The sequence below is a fragment of the Artibeus jamaicensis genome, unplaced genomic scaffold, assembly GCF_021234435.1.
Source record: "Artibeus jamaicensis isolate MK-2021 breed Jamaican fruit bat unplaced genomic scaffold, CSHL_Jam_final scaffold_847, whole genome shotgun sequence".
NCBI lineage: Eukaryota > Metazoa > Chordata > Mammalia > Chiroptera > Phyllostomidae > Artibeus > Artibeus jamaicensis.
This window is the reverse complement of record NW_026522057.1, coordinates 21,046,043-21,062,243: the sequence shown is the minus strand read 5'-3', so window position 1 is coordinate 21,062,243 and position 16,201 is coordinate 21,046,043.

The window sequence follows — 16,201 nt, the reverse complement described above, 5'->3', positions numbered from 1 at the left end:
AGTGTCCAGAAAGGCTTTCTGCCAGCCATGTACCAAGGCTAAAAACAAATTCCACCCGGCTTGGAATGGGTTAAGATGGGTACCATTCCGGTGGAGGGCCCTCCCCTCTTGTCTCTTTCTCTTCCTAAAATGCCAGTTTGAGAAGCCATATCAGAGGGAGATGCCCCAGACCACGTGGTGCCAAGTGACTGATATGGGAGCCAGCAGCTCGCAAGAGTTACCCAGAAACAGCACCGGGTGTCCAGTGATTAGAGACCGTGGTGTCCTGGGGTGTTGCAGGCCCACTACCAAGTGGGTAGCTGAGTTTGGGGGCAGACCCTGACTGGGAAGAGTGGGGGTGGGCTTCGGTCCTCTGTCACCAGGGCCACTTTGGCTCATTCTGCTCATCACACAACAAGCAGCAAAGGGACGTGGCCAGGCTCGGATTGTTAAAGCCTCGTATCAAGTCAAAGATGGATTGGGCATGGGGGTAGGGCCACATTATGACTTTCATGGGCCCCACCTGCCATAAAAATAAAAATAATTTAAAGAATCTTAAAGTTCTCTTTTACCACTGTGTTGTTGGTATAAAGGCAAATATATTAATATTATGTATTAAAATATTGTTGTTGACCTAAAAGTATATATTTTCTTCTGATTTGGAAATAAACTAAAATATCTTCATGGGCCCTCTAAAAGGACTGTGCAGCCTAGGCACTGTGCCTTGATGCCCGGTGGAGAAGTCGGCCCCGGAGACAAGACGCAGGGCTGGTGACCATGCAGGAGACATCACTGCGATGGGTCCCAGGGCAGTCGCCATGGCAATGGAGAGATGGGGGGGGAGCCAGGACTGCAGCGAACACAGACAGTCGTCGTGGAAGGACAATGATGCAGGGGAGGTGGGGAGGACCTTCTGCCTCCCACACTTCATGCAACATAAATGAAGACAGAAAGAAGGAAGTTCAATGGAATCATTTGCAGCCTAAATGGAGCTCCTTTCTCACCCCTGCAGTGGGACCACCCCCTAGGGAAGTGGGCATCAGAACAGTTAGTATTTAGGAACCGGCTCCATCCCAAGAGCATGTTGCCAAATGAGTTCCCGGCGGAGCCCCCCACGTCAGAGAGGGGACACAGGCGTTCTGGAGCTCCAGGGCCAGGCAGGAGCCAGGCCCCAAGAAGGATGTCCCTTATAGCTTCATCCATCAGCAGGCAGACTGCCAGCTGGCATTGATGCCCTGATGGAGCCCACGCCTTAAGCAGAGGGGGTCCAGTCTGGACCACTGGCTGCTGTCAGCATGTGCTTCCTCACTGAGCTGAGCCAGCAGCTGGGGAGAGAGATGGATCCCAATTAAGGGCTGCCTCCAGCAGTGGCCTGATGTCAGCGGGTCTTTCCGGCTCCCTCCGCACGCATGCGCACACACACACATACACACACTCCTTTCTCTTATTCTTTCTTAGGAAGCTGGATCAGCATCCACAATCTCACATCCTACCCTGGAACCCTGAGCTCAGGCGCCTGCGCAGCAGAGAAAACACAGCAATACGGGACTTCCTGTATCTCCATTCTACACTCCGACACGATACCCTTCATCCACATCCTGGTGTGGCTCTCATAAATCTGACCTGCTACCCCCCCCGCCAGAGGCAAGGCCCTTTGCAGGGGTGGGAGGGGAGCGCAGCTGGATGCCTCTTACTGATCACAGTCCAAGTCTTAAACAAACAACCCCAGCTAGTCTCAAACATCGGCATATTCGGGCATCACCCGGAGAGCCTGTGAAAACAGCTGTGAGGCTGTTTTGTGACTCTGGGGACTGCAGCCAGGCCTGGGAGCCTGCATTCCCCGTCAGTCCCCAGGCGAGTGCTGCTGTAGCTCTGGGCCCCCACTTGGAGAAGCACTGCCGTACGTATCTCCCAGTCTTCTCTTGTTCTGATTCTGACCTTCATAACTGTCCCTCAAATCCTTTCATTTCTGCCATGTCTCCCATTTCTCCTGACTCTTAACACCCAGCCCTGCCCTAAGACCTAGTTAAAGGCAGGCAGGAGTCTGAGCTTCTTCCAGCTTGTTCCTCTCTTGCCGAGGAGGAAGCCCCCTGCCCCGGCAGATTTCCCCTGCCCTCTCACCAGCCAGAATCATTAGACAGGCAGGGAGGAGGCTCTGCTGTCCAAGAAGGAAAGCAATGATTGCCGTGGGCAAAGCAACCGCGATGGTGCGTCAGAGCCTCCCTCCTTCACAATCAAATGCCTTGTGGGTTCCAGGAGCATCTGAACGGCCAAGCATTCAAACCCACTGGACTGTACGGCCATTGGTCCACATCCTATTCCCCTTGCTATTCTCAGTGCCTAACACAGCAAATCCATTTGCTCGACACACATCTATTCTCCCCCAAGTGCCGGCTGTACACCACACGCTACACGCCCCAGAAGGAGCTGGGGCTTTGAAGCAGACCAGTGGTGTTCCAACCCCGCCATTTTCAAGCTGTGTGACCCCAGGCAAGGCAGGTCACCTCTCTGTGTTCCACTTTGGGCATTGCAGGGTGGTGAGGAAGACTTAATAACGAGAACACATAACAAGCATGGGGTGCATAGGCAGCCAGCGAATGAGAACTGATGATAATGCCTTGAAGGCAGCACGAAGAAGGCGCTGAGCTGGGGGGCAGTGACTCTGTCTGCGGGCGTCAGCAGCTTCCCCGTGTGGTGGCGTCACAGCAAACGAGTCAGACCTCACTGCTGAGGAGAAAGGACCAGGGGAGAACTCCCTTTTCAGAGCTCTGATTCCTTCAGAAGGCCCCCATCAAAATATTTAGAAAAAACAACAATGGTGACAGTGGCTACCACTTGTTGAATGGCTGCCGTGCACCTAGCATTACGCCAAAGCTTTACAAGCATTAACTCTTGTAAAGCATTAATCCTCATCGAAATAAGCATAGGAAGATACTAACTCCATTTTTCAGTTGAAAAAAAACCGAGGCCCACGGAGGTTGTAGACTTGAGCCCCAGCTCTCCCCACTGGGAACACTGCCTCCCTAGAATTGATGAAAAGGATCTTCCTGCTCATGGTCTGTACATGGCAAGGCCATTTGCTCACCTGGAGGCTATCCAGATGAAACTGGATTTGGGGGTATTCCTACCCAAAGCATGGTCACACCCCTGTGCCCCTAACCCAGCCCCTCAGAGGAGGGAAACAGCCCATTCTGCACTTCCAGGTGGCTGTTGGCATAATGGCGGGGGCCCGAGAGATGCTGGTGGTACCCTTGGCTCTGGGCAGTATTGCTTCCTTGTTGTTGTCCTGTTCTGCATCCCCAGGCCAGGCTGCAGCACCCTCCATCCCTTCCCAGCACCTGGCTACGCCAAGCCCCTGTCTGGGTACCACACGCATGCAGAAATGTGCCAGACTCAACCTGTCGGCCCCAGAAGGATCCAAGACCTGGAGGAAGGTGCAGAAATGCCAATCAAGACAAATGTTTGCAAGAGTGGCTGCAGAAGCCCAGAGGGAGGCCTCTGACTCAGCCTTGGGAAAGAAGTGGTCAGAGAAGGCTTCAAGGAGACGCTGAGCCCTGGGGGATGGACAGAGACCAGCAGATGAAGCCTTCAGGTGAAACGATGACACAGCAGTGAACACTTTTCTACACTCTTTAGTGACGTTAACTCACCAGTACTCAAAAATAACCCAACACCCACCATCCCCATTTTACAGAGAGGAAACTGAGGCACAGAGGCTCAAAACCTGCCTGAGATTTTAGCGATCATAGATGGGGGAGCCAGCATCTGGCTCCTGCTCCTGGGCTCTGCCCCACTACACAGCACTGAACGGCACAGCAGGCAGCCTGTGCAGAAGGCTGAGTGCCTGACAGCAGGAGCCGGCCGGGGACAGCTGACTGCGGTGAGGTGGAGACCAGCAGAGCAAGTGTGTGTTGATGGAGACAACTCTTGGGCAGGTGACAGCTGCCCAATCATGCAGCTGGAGTGAAAAATCTCTCTCCACATCCTGGATGATTGACAGCCGGGTCCGTAGAGCCATTCCCTGAAGAACTAACCCTCATCCCAACCCCAGCCTCAGCCCTATCCCCGGCCTCTGTAAAACTTTCTCCAGCTAATTAGGAGAGTAGAGACCATTGAACCCACTAAAGCAGGATTCCAGGAGAATCCTACAGTCCTAGAATCTCTCGGTCCCCCCTCGCCGCTCTGACCCCTGGCTGACCTGAAGTACAGAAGGCATTTGCCCAATTAATGGGTACCCTTTGTAGGATCTTTGAATGTCTGTCCTCAAACCACATCTGGCTGATTTGCTGAACAGACTTGCTCAGCAGATTAATTAAGGAACAACTGTTCCCCTTGCAGAGGGATGAACCACAAAACTCTCCAAACAGCACCCTCCTCTTCAATGCCAGTGCAATACAGAAACAGTCTATTTTTAAATCAATCCACAAATGTTTGTTCTATTGACTCTGTTGATTTGTTTATATATACCCGGTCTTATTCCACCAAAAAAAAGGAAAGAAAAAAAGGACTTGAGGCAATTTTCAAAATACATGTAACCAGATATATTAAATCGATGTGGAGTCAGGACAAACAAAAAGGCAAGAGTAGGAAATAACATAAAACAGGGAGTTTTAATTAAGTTATAAAATGTCATGTTCTGCACAGTTTGCTTGAGTTGGTTGCTTCCTGAGTTTGAGCTTCCTAGTGGCCAAAGCAAGGAAGACAAGTCCATTTATTAAGCAGATTCCCAGGGCTCATGAAGGAAAACAAAACAGTTGCTCAGGGGAAGAGGGGGAGGAGATGGAGGAGGAGGAGGAAGAGGAGAAAAATGAGGTGGAAGCGGAGGGGGAGCAACAGCAACAATAGCATAGTGTTCCTGGTCCCGATACGTGTTTATCGACCATACAAAGTTTGAGGGGGGGCCACAGACTCCATCTGATCCAATCTAAGCATCATCCCCACACAGTGCACTCAGCTGGATAAAGACCATCCAAAGATCAGGTCCTGGTGCTGCCTGAGAAGGCTGATCCAGGCTGGCCCTGCCCCAGGCCACCCCTCCTGAGTGGGTAGGACCAACAGAGGGGGTGCATAGACATCATCCTCTGGTGAACCTACAAACCCAGCTTCTGAGCATCTCTTTCCCCTTGAGCTCCAATTGGGTCACAACTGAGTCTAATTAGGGCTCAACAAATTCAACCTCAGTTGAGTCTCCATTGTCAGCCAGTGATCCTCTCAGTTACCCACCCCTGACAGCAAGGCTGGCTGTCCTTGAACATGGATAGACCATGAATGGTCCCCAGGGCCCAGACAGGGCACCTCCTGACCACTGCTGTATCTTCCCCTGAGACCCTGAGAGTTACTACTTTTAAGGTAAGAAGGAGGGGGCTACCCCTTTTGAAGCCCTCCTAGCTGCCAGGCATGGTGCAAAACACCTCTCTTGCCTAATTCTCCCTCTGTGGGGTTCACATCTCCAGCCACAACATCCCTTTGAGCTCAGACTCTTCCAGAAGTTATTAGGTATTAGGTGTCTCAGGGACACCTCACACTCAAGGCTTTCAAGATGGCCCTCACAGTGGTCTCCTCCATCTTTTTATCCAGGCTTCTTCTTGGTTTTCCGGTCTCTGGGAATGACACTACCATCCAACAGCCCGGGCGGGAACCTGATGAGTCACTCTCCCTCTCCCCCAGCCTGGTGCCCATTAGGAATCTGCCCCCAGGTGCTGTCAATACCACCTCCTCAACGGCTCCTGAAGCCCTCCCAGCTCTGTGATCCATCTTCACTTCCCTCCCTCAACTGGTCCCCCTCCTCTTGCGTGGCCCATTTCAGCTTCTCGCCTCTGGTCCCTCTAACACTCTCTTCACTCTGCAGCCAGATCAATCTTGTCAAGACACAACGCGCATCAGATCATGTCGACCCCACATAAAACCCCTCCCCAGCTTCCTCTTGCTCTTGGTGGAGTCCTCAATCCTCGGGGTAGAGAATAAACCTTGTCCCTGTCCACCTGCCACCTCTCCAGCTGCCGCTCAAATCCCACCCCTCCCTAGCTCTTCTTCACCCTCATGGACCACCTTTCCTTTTCTCCACGTGGCTGGGCTGTCCCCTTTGTCCAGAGTGTTTTTCACACCACTCTTTCCAGCCAACTCTTGTTTATCCTCCTGATGTCCCAACCATTACCCACTCCGGGGAGCCTTTGCTGACCTCCCTCACTGGTAAAATTCCACTCACGCTTTCCTAACTGTCCCTCTCTCCCCCTTGAGACCCGTGTCCTGGTTGGGAGGATGGAAGCCCAGCAGGCCAGCTTCAGAGTCTGAACTTGTAGCTCTTGATAACTACTTGCTGAATACTGTTGACTGAATGGTTTATAGACTTCTGGTAGGCTGAATAATGGCTCCCCAGGATGCCAGATCTTAACGCCTAGAGCCTGTTAATGTTATCTTATTTGGAAAACAGTCATTGCAGATGGGATTGAGTTAGGGTTCTCAGATGAGCAGACAATCCTGGGTTATCCAGATGGGCCCTAAATGTGATCCCAGGAATCCATATAAATGTGAGGTAGAGGGTATTTGAAACACAGAGAAGGAGGCGATGTGAGGCTGGTGCAGAGAGACATTTGAAGATGATGACCTTGAAGACTGGAGTGATGCAGCCACAAGCCGAGGCCTGCCAGCAGCCCCAGAAGATAGAAGAAGCAAGAAGCAGATTCTCCCCTAAGGCCCCTGGGAAGAGTGCAGCCCTGATGGCTCCTTGATTTCAGCCTAGTGACCTTGATGATGGAATTCTGGCCTCCAACTCCATGAGGGGACGAATGTGTGCTCTCCTAAGCTGTGGAGTCTGTGGTCATTGGCTACAGCAGCTGCAGGAATCTAACACATGGCTCATGGTTGGTAAACCTGAGTCAGAGAAGCTAAGCAATTTCCCAAGATCACATCCCATTTCTGCCCCCAACCCTCTCTTGGGGGAGAAAGTTGACACCCTTTCCCCTGCAGAATGAAAAGCCCAAGGAGGCTGAGACCATTCGGGAGCAGCGAGGCCATGCAGAGCAAGGTCCTGACCTGACTTGCCCACACCTCCTGCTCTGAGGCCACAGAAGATTTTGGCACATCCCCTCACTTCCAGCTCCAGGAGAGGACCCTGCTCAGGGCTTGGCTCTCCCCCAGCACAGCCCCTTAAGAAACCAAGCAAGTGGCAGCAAGGAGTTCTTACCTGAAAGCGCCTGGTTGCATGGCCACAGTTCCCCTGAACCATGCAGCCTGCTTGCTAACGTCCCACTTCAGGGAACTCTAGGCTCCTATCTTGTCCTCTCCTCTTCCTGCCACTGCCACAGGAAAGTTGTGAAGAGGGACAGTCCTGGGGCCATGAGGGCGAAGCCAGAGTAGATACCACCTTGCCAGTCCAACTTGCTAGGGGAAGCTAAGTACAGCAGCCTGAGCACATACCAGGCACATGCTAGGTACTGTCACATGAGACATCTCCCATAGCATCCCTTGCAAGAGACACGGTCCTATTCCTATTTTGCTGTCTGGAAACTGAAGCCCGGAGTCTCAAAGAACTCTGCTCAAGTTTACTCAGCTAGGAAGTGGCCAAGGTGGGATTCAACCAGATCAGCTGACTACATGTTTGTGCTGTCCCCACTGCCCCCCGATCCCCAGGCCTAGCCCACGAGAGACCACGCCTCCCCTTAATAAGGAAGACGCACAGGTGACCAGCCCTCACAGCCTGTCTCCACCTTCCCCCCACCTCACCCCCACCAAGCCTTCTGTCACCTGAGTCACCCTTTGTCCAACCAAGAAACAAAGAAGCCGCCCACACCAGCCGGAGCCCATCCCAAGCATGCTCGTTCCCATCAAATGTAAAAAGAGATGAGGAGTTGTTCTGAAAGTGGAAGTGTCGTTCCTGGGATTATTATTGTAAATACTCTGAACTCAACTCTTGATTTCCCACACTAATGGGAGGGAGCGGTGGTGCAGATAATTAAAAATGCATTTCTGTTTGGCTCCGGGACATGTGTTTATCCTCCTGTTTGGATATGGGTGGGGCTGGCATCCTGGGAACTCAGTGTGACTTCCTAATCCTTCTGCAAAAAAAGAGAAGAAAGAGAATTACAGACACCTGCCTTGAGAGAAACCAGACAGCCACCCCCAGGCTCAGCCCCAGCTTGTCACCCTGTCTCTGCTGAAAATTAAGAATGTCACCTCCAAAGTGGATGAAAAGCACCCAGCCTAGCAGAGCTTCCGAATAGATTTTTGTTGTTCGCAGGCACTATGTTTGGGTAAGTGCCCATTACCCAGCCACAGGTAACCAATGCACCCCATTCCATGTTCCTGGGAAGTTCTGTGGCTCTCCAAGACTCCAGTGAATTCCTGGTCACCAGGAATTCCCATCTTTCCTCCCTCACTGTTCCCTTCTAGGTCTGAAAGCCACCTTTCCCCCCTGATAGCCTCCAAATACCCTACAAGGCTTCTGGGAACGTAACAGACTCTGCTGAAGGTCTGGAGGAGGTGTGAGGGTTTCGTATCACACCATCTCAAATGACTTGCGTTGGGCGCTAGAGCTCTCTCTCTCTGTTCTTAAAACCCATTTGGTCGCCCCACCACGGACAGTCTTCCTCAGCCTCATCTCCTGCCAGTTGGCCTCCCTTCTCCCCCTCCCGGTTCTCCTCCCCTCCAATCCCCATGTGTTTCATGGGCTGCTGGTTTAACTATCTGCCACTTCCAGGCTCTGCCTGCTCTCTGAGTCTTATCTTCCACCCGCACAAGATTGTCAAAGTATTTTCTGAAACAAAGATCATTTTTTTCCCTAAGGAAGCTCTGATGCCAGATGTTAAGCTAATCTAGTTGCACTTTTAAATTCTGCTATATGAGTGAAGGGAGGCAGGCCTAGTTATCCATCCAGCATCCGTTCCTTCCCTCCCTCTCACCTCCAGAGTGCTGGTTTTATGCGGGGCAGTTAACTCTCCAGCCTCCTTTGCAGCCAGGAGTGGACACGTGACACAATCACAGCCCCTGAGATGCAAGTAGAAGTCCGCTGGGGATTTACGGGAGTGCTTATCCTCTCCTGGTATAGGCACTGCCCTCTTCTCCTGCTTCTTCCTGCCCAGGATGTGGACACAATGTCTGGTCAGCTGCAGCCCTCTTGCAACCAAGAAGACAAAAGTCACGTGGGCGGCAGAGCAGAAAGACAGAACCAGGCTGCACTCTGGACAGCTTCCTTCAGCTGCACCTGGACTGTTTAATTCTTAGCTCCACATTCGTTGGGAAAAATAAACTCCTGTTTGTTGGGTTTCCTGTCTCTTGCATCCGGATGCGATCCTACCCGATTCAGCAAGTAATTACGTTTTGATTTCAAAAATTTCTCCTTTAACTGCTGCTGCTTCGGGTGAAAGGATGTCAACCACCGACTAGATATTAAACAAACTGAGTAATGATGTCAATTAAAAGTGCTCAAGTCATATCCCCCGCAATGACTGAAAATTGCCTGTAATTGGGAAAGGACAGCCGAGAACCCCAGTCTCATCTCACAGTAGCCCTGCCTGAGCCCTCCTGAGGACAAAGGCGGTGCCACTATTCAGGTCAGTGTCCCCTGTGACATGCTCAGCACAGAGGGAACCCCAGCCCACCAATGGGACAAGGGCACCCAAACCGGGTGCCTGCGAGCTTCACTGTCCCATCCCCGACTTTCCGGCAATGTCTCTCCAGGCTTGGCAGGTGTCTCTGGATGCAGAAACCCCCTGGTCACTGCCCCGGCCAGCAGAACAGCCCTCATGGGGGTGGCACTGACCCCTGCTTCCCCAACCCCAGACCCTCCACTCCCCCTGGGGGAAAACGGCCCAAGCAGCCTCCCTGTGCCAGCCGGCAGGCCTCCTGCTGCACTTTGATGTATGGGCCTAACACTCCAGAATTATCTTCCGCTCTGTGTTTTGTTTTCTTCAACAATCCCTAGGAGGCCTCATTACATTGCTCCAAGCTCGGGGTGCTACATCATCAAGTGACCCCACTAACTCCAGCACAGCCAGGAGGACGGCCGGGCAGAGCCCCCAGGGGGACTCGGAGCCTCCCAGGGGCACCGCCCACTGCTGCGCAGCAAGGCCTGCTTCATTCCTGGGGGCCTCGGGGGAGAAGGGGGAAGAACCCCTGACACTCTCAGGAGCCAGAAGCCCGCTGATGCCGTATGAGGGAGCCTGGGGAGACTGGGGTTCACCAGGACAGGGCTCCTTCTAGCTTCCGGTGGTTGCTGGCAGTTCTTGGGGTTCCCTGACTTGTGGCTGCAGCACCCCCAGGTCTCCCTCCACACCATGGGGTCTTCTCCCCTGCGTGTGTCTCTGTGTCCATCTTCACAGGACACGCTCACGAAGACACCGGTCACCGGTCACTGGATTCAGGGTCTACCCTAATCCGGCAGGACTTCACCTTAACGTGATTATACCTGTGCAGGTGTTTCCAGGTAAAGTCATCCTCTGAGGGTTCAGGTGCATGTGAGTTTTTGGAAGACACCATCCAGTCGAATACCACAGATATTATTCCTCCATGTCACAGAAGAGGAAACTGAGGCACAGTGACTTGCTTTAGGTCCTGTGGCCACACAAGTGGCAGGTCCAGGATCCAAGCCGAGGCCTGCCTGCCTTCCTACCCTGTCCACCCCAGCTCCTCCGAGGGCGGCAGTGATGGCTGTCACTCCTTAGACCCGTCACGTCAGTTAACCCTCACACCGGCCTTCTAGGACAGGGGCGTCACACTCATTTTACAGATGAGGACACTCAGGCTTAGGGGGGTGAAGAGACTTGCCCAAGGCCATGCAGCAAGTTAGCAAAAGGGCCAAAATTAGCACTCACATCCCTCTGATGTCACCCCCCTGCGCTCCTCCAACGGCCTTAAAACACTATTTGTCTTTTTGCTTTGTGACAGTTTACACTTGGAGGGATCACAAGCCTCCGTACCTGTAATGAACTCAGAGACCTTCCAGAGTCACGGCCCCTCCTGGTCCCATGCATGCGAAGGGGCTCCCGCACCCCAGGGACCTGGGTGTGGGGAATGTGGAAACCACGCACCCCCACCCCGGTCGCCCAGACACCCTCCAACACACACACACACACACACACACACACACACACATAGACACGCATCCACACACTCACAGAGGAACACACACACACGCTCCTCCGCCAGCCAGCCATCTCCTAGAGCCAATTAGCCATCGAGGGCGGCTCCCAGGGAGCCCCGTGGGTGACAGACATATTGATCAACTGGAGTACGAGTGTCCGGGTGTCACGCAGGAGAGAGGAGTCGTTTAGGCAGTGTTCTCCTCTTTCAGAATGCAGCAGGGACTGTGGGGGGCGGAGAGCGAGTCGTGTGTACTGTGACCGGTAATTGAAAGGCGGCGGCAGCCACCCCTCATTGTCCGCGCCAATACCTAATTGCTGGACCGAAAACTGCAGGAGAGCTGGGGCCGGGGCCGGGGGAGAGGGGAAGGAAAAGTTAATACAGCCCAGAATCGATAGCGAATGCTTTCACAGTGTCAGGCACAATAAATGGAGCTGAACACTGGAAGCTGCAGAAAATTAGCCTCCAGGCTGACTGGGTTTGAAAGCTTAAAGCTGGTAAATGCAGCACCTGAAGGGAGTTTTTGGCCGCCCCTTCTGCAGACGTGTTTTCTTTCTTCTCTTTTCTTTTCTTTTCTTTTCTTTTCTTTTCTTTTCTTTTCTTTTCTTTTCTTTTCTTTTCTTCTCTTTCTTTTTTAAAAGATTTTATTTATTTATTTTTAGAGAGAGGCGATGGGAGGGAGAAAGAGAGGGAGAGAAATCACCATGTGGTTGCCTCTCATGTGCCCTGCCCCGGGGACCTGGCCCCCAACCCAGGCATGTGCCCTGACTGAGAATCGAACCAGTGACGCTTTGGTTCCACAGGTCAGTGTTCAATCTACTGAGCCACACCAGCCAGGGCTTAATGTGTTTTTTGATGGCAAGTGGAGGCCTGGAACCAGCTAAGACTGCACAGGCTTAATTGAGAATGGTTGAGGCGGACCCTAATTTGGCCCCCTAGGAAAGGACTCAAGGCATGGGAGGCCCACGGTAGCCCATGACCTTGGACCAGTCACGTCAGCCCACCGGGCTTCAGAATGCTCGTCTGCAGGTTGTGCCCCTGCTGGTGGGGCAGCGCTCTGGGATGGAAAGAACGTGAAGACCAGGGTTTGCCTCCCAGGTGGGCATCTCCTCGCTGTGGGACACTGAACAGGTGAGTTTACCTTCGCTACAACGCAGGAATTACGATGACCGGCTATGGCATGCTGAAAAACACAGCGCCAGCCTCAAAGACAGGCACATCCCAACCCGGAACCTGTGAATGCTACCCATGTGGCAAAACAGAAAGGGGTCTTTGCAGATGTGACTAAGGGAAGGATCCTGAGATGGGGACAGGGTCCCGGCTTTTCACTAGTGTCGTCATAAGAGTGAGGCAGAGGGACCTCTGATACGCAGAGGACACAGTGAGGTGCCGATGAAGCAGAAGACAGAGATTTGAAGGTGCCATGGCCTTGAAGACCAGAAGTGAGGCAGGCACAGACCGAGGAGCGCCAGCAGCCGTCAGGGCTGGGGAAGACTTCCAGGGGGGACGGGGCAGGGGGTGCTCCAGAGGGGGTGACGCTGATTGTCAGACTTCAGCCTCCGGATCCCTGATGGTTCTGTGGCTCAAACCACCAAGTTGTGGGAACTGGTCACAGCAGCCACGGAAAACAGACGCATCAGCTCTGCAGAGTTGGGAAGATCAAACGTATCCAGTTCACTTGGCGCCAAACAGACTTCAGAGTTCAGACGTCACAATCTGAAAGGACCTGCAGTGGCCCCACGTTCAGAGAGGTCTTGAGTTTCTCCGCGAAGCCCCTGAGACTTTCTCCAGCAGACTACGGAGATGATTCACCTCGGTCTCCTTCGGCTGGAGTGTAAGCCCCACAAGGGCAGGTCTCTTTGTTCTGTTTCACTGACATACTCAGGTGCCCGGAACAGTGCCTGGCACGTAGGAGGTGCTCAAGAAACATTTGTTGCACAACATTGAGAAACAATCATAAATGAACTCCCGACATAGAAGAGGCACTCCAAAGATGGCTGCTGAGGTATTGTTAAGAAAAGACTCTCGGGGTGGTATCTTTCCTCTGTGAGCAACATTTCCTAATCTGATAACTATCATGATCAGAATAGCTCAGCCCCTGCCCTGGGCAGTTAGCTCAGTTGGGTAGAGCGTCATCTTCATTCATCAAGGTTGCAGGTTCGATCCCTGGTCAGGGCACATACAAGAATCAACTAATGTACAAATGCACCAATAAGTGGGCAACAGATATGTCTCCTTTCTCTTTCTCTCCTCTCTCCCCGTTCCTCTTTCTCTCTAAAATCAATAAATGAAAATTTAAAAAAAAAATACACAAAGAATCGCACAGCTCCCAAGGACTGGCTGTACAGTGATGGAGGGGAAAGAGTTTGAAAACTAAAGTTGGGTCCAGAGGCCCCGACCAACCCTTCTGACCTCCTGTGAGACCCTCAACTCTCGCCCCTCCCCACTCAACCCCCCCAGACACTGAGTGCCCAGTGGTCGCTTCTGGGGGTCCAGAAATCCCCTATAACTTTGTACAAACTGTTCTGCATGTGTTCCTACTCGCACTTCCCTGGTTCAATCATTTTTAGATCATGAACCCGTAACCTAAGTATAATGTATAATCTCAGGAACAATCTGTCTCCCACATCTCCCGTTGTGGGGGGCAGGGCAGGAGGCGCCCCAGAGGTCAGCAGTGAGATCATCGCTGGCCACGCCCCAAAACAAGGCACACTGGGAGCCTGGGCGCAAATGCCTGGCTTCCGTGATCTGATCCGGAAGTGCAGGGCGGGAGGCAGGAGAAGGGGAAGTGGGGGTGGGGTGGGGTGGCCCCAGAGCGAGGCAGGCCAGGGAGAAGGCAGGGGTACCTGGACGTGATTCACACCTGCTCCAAGAGCCAGGACGCACATCCCTCCCCGGTTCTGCAGCAGCTTGAGAGCAGCCTACGTGGGAGTATTTACACCATGGAAATCTGCTATGCTACAAATCAGAATTTGTCTTCTTCCCCGCAAAAATGCTGGTTGTCAACCTTTTACCAGCACACCACTGGAGAAGCTCCACCTTGGAGACAAGCTATGCTTTACCGAGCCGTGCAAGGAAGCCACCGCAGGTCTCCCCCTGAAGGGGGCTTGTGCCCAGCATTCGTTCCACACTATTTTCCAGGTCTTCGAAGGCAGCTCTGAGGCCTGCTGGGCCTGGAGCAGAGAGCATGCCCCGCCTGCTCCCACTTCATCGTTCCTGAGGGGCCTCCATCACGGCCCTGCCAGCTGCAGAGGGTCAGTGGGGCCCTGCAGACACCAGGGCACTCTGGTGGGGCTGGTCTGTGTAGTATGCAGAGATGGCTCCATCAGGCAGGGGCCGCCCTCTGGGTCAGCCTCGCTCCATCCACCTGCTGAGCCCTTTCTCACCCCCTCCAGCTCCCGTGCACAGGGACCCTATAGCCTTGGGTAGTCACAGGGTCTGACTTCTGATAGGTCTGGCACCCCCCTAGTCATTTCCCATCTCTGAGCCCCCATCTCCTTTTCCCTACCCCAGCAGGGAGGGCAGGGACTGTGGGATTTGAATATGATAAAGTCACAGACAGCCCCGAGCCCAGGCTCATCCATTAGCATCTTCTGCACACCAGGAACTTGAGGCATAGTGCCATAATTCACCCTTGGGAGAACCACTCAAAGGAGGGCATTTAGTTAGCCCTTCCATCCCTCATCCACTGAAGAAACTGAGGCTCAGAGCAGGTCCATTCCACGCTCGAAGCCACACTGGGGAGCAGGGGCTGGTTTGGAAGCCAGGCCCGTCTGGTTCCGAGGCCTTGGCCATTGCTGACTCCCAGTGCACACACACACCCGCCCCTCCCAGGCACTCATGGACTCTGGCTGCAGGAACCAGGAGCTGACTGCAGCTGCTCCTGCTGTCCCTCCTTCCCCAGGGAAAGTCACTGGTCCCAGGTTAACTGCTAGCTTGAGAGCAGGGCAGGAGGCCTAGGGGGTAGGGAAGCCCTGGGGTGGAAATTCGATCCCAGCCTCAGCTGAGGTGCTCAGCACGGTGGCCTCCCTTGGTACAGAAGGCAAGAGTCGCCATCGCCATCACCATCGCCATCGCCACCACGGCTCTACAGGCTGGTTACTGCCTGTCCCACATTGGCCCCTGACTCGGGGCAGCCACCAAGAGGTGCTGAGAAACATACATGTGCGTGTGCGTGGGAGGATCAGCTGGCGAGGCTGAAATATCACATAAGTGGTGCCACCCCCTTCGCAGGGCTGCAGACATGGAGAACAGTAGGACAGTGATGGGGAGGAACGAGACGCGAAGAGGCCACAGCCTTCCCCGTGTTTGCTCTGTTCAAGTGCATCCCCTCCACCTGAGGATGAGCCTGAAGGAGAAATTCTCCAGGGATTAAACCCGGAGATGTTTGTTATGAAGCAGGTGCCTACAGAGCCTTGGCTCAAGGACGCACAGGCCAGCTTCATAAATGTGTCTCCTCGGGGGCCAGCAGCCTCTGGCACACACGCCCCTGCACTGTCTGTGAGGGGCTTGAGGAGCCAGCGTCAGCTCCCGATGTCTCCTGGCTCTACACACGCAGCGGCGGGTCCCAGCACCTTCCCTGAGAGAAGGCTGTTGTCTCAGAAGGTGGGGGCAATTGACTATGGCCACCTGTGCAACTGAACACCCAGACCCCAAGAGGGAGAAGAGCAAGTGGGCATCCCCTACCCATCCATCCATCCAACCTTAATAAACGTCCAGGTCTTCTCTCCACGGGGCCTTTGCTCATGCCGTTCCCACTGGCTGGGACACTTTTCCCTTCAGTACCCACATGATGAACTCCTCTCATTAATCAGGTCCCAGCTCAAATGCTACCTCTTTAAAAAGACCTTTTCTAACCATCTATGTAAAGCAGCAGCCCGTCTGCACTGCTGGGCTTAACAGCACTCACTTCGATTTAAAATCATCTTGGGTCTGTCTTATGACCTGTTTGTTATGGAATTCTGTCTCCCACCGGAAAGCAAGCATCGTACTTACTCCTGCCTTCCCAATGCCTAGAAGGCCGCTGGGTGCAAGAGCAGTGAGTGAGGGGTGGGGGCGGGGGGTGAAGAGTGAGTGAGAGGAACATTTGCTAAGCACCAGCTGTGGGCCCAGCCTTGGGCTAGGAGTCTCTGGAAGAATGAGAGAG